Source organism: Plasmodium reichenowi, chromosome 13 (genome assembly GCF_001601855.1).
Source record: "Plasmodium reichenowi strain SY57 chromosome 13, whole genome shotgun sequence".
Lineage (NCBI taxonomy): Eukaryota > Apicomplexa > Aconoidasida > Haemosporida > Plasmodiidae > Plasmodium > Plasmodium reichenowi.
In genome coordinates, this window is record NC_033658.1 from 761,240 (window position 1) to 761,908 (window position 669).

Sequence of the window (669 nt, forward strand, 5' to 3'; positions counted from 1 at the left end):
TTCTTTCCTTTAAAGGTTGTTAAAATATTTCTTTTTAAAAAAAAAGTCGTTTAACTTATAATATTTCCACAACCCAGCATATATATTTTTTTTTTTAAAGGTAGTAATATATTATAAACTATCATATATATATCTACTTAATTTATTCTTTTATTCCTATTTTTAAATGTTCATTATTTTAAATATATATTTTTCAAGGTATTAAAAAGTTTATATAATATATATGTAGTATTATTAAAATGATATTGTAATAGATGAAATATCTTAATGTCCTCTATTTCTCATTTATTTCTTTTAAAAAAAAAAGAAGAAAGATAAAGAAAAAGAAATAGATAAAGAAAAAGAAAAAGATAAAGAAAAAGAAAAAGATAAAGAAAAAGATAAAGAAAAAGATAAAGAAAAAGATAAAGAAAAAGATAAAGAAAAAGAAAAAGAAAAAGATAAAGAAAAAGATAAAGAAAAAGATAAAGAAAAAGATAAAGAAAAAGATAAAGAAAAAGAAAAAGAAGACGTTTTATTGAAATATATATGTGTGTATACAAGTGACATATATTAAGAATATATTATATATATATTTTTTTTTTTTTTTTTTTCTTTATTATATATGTTTAATTTTTCTTGTTTCGCTGTCTAAGCAAATAAATATATACCTATATATATTTACATATT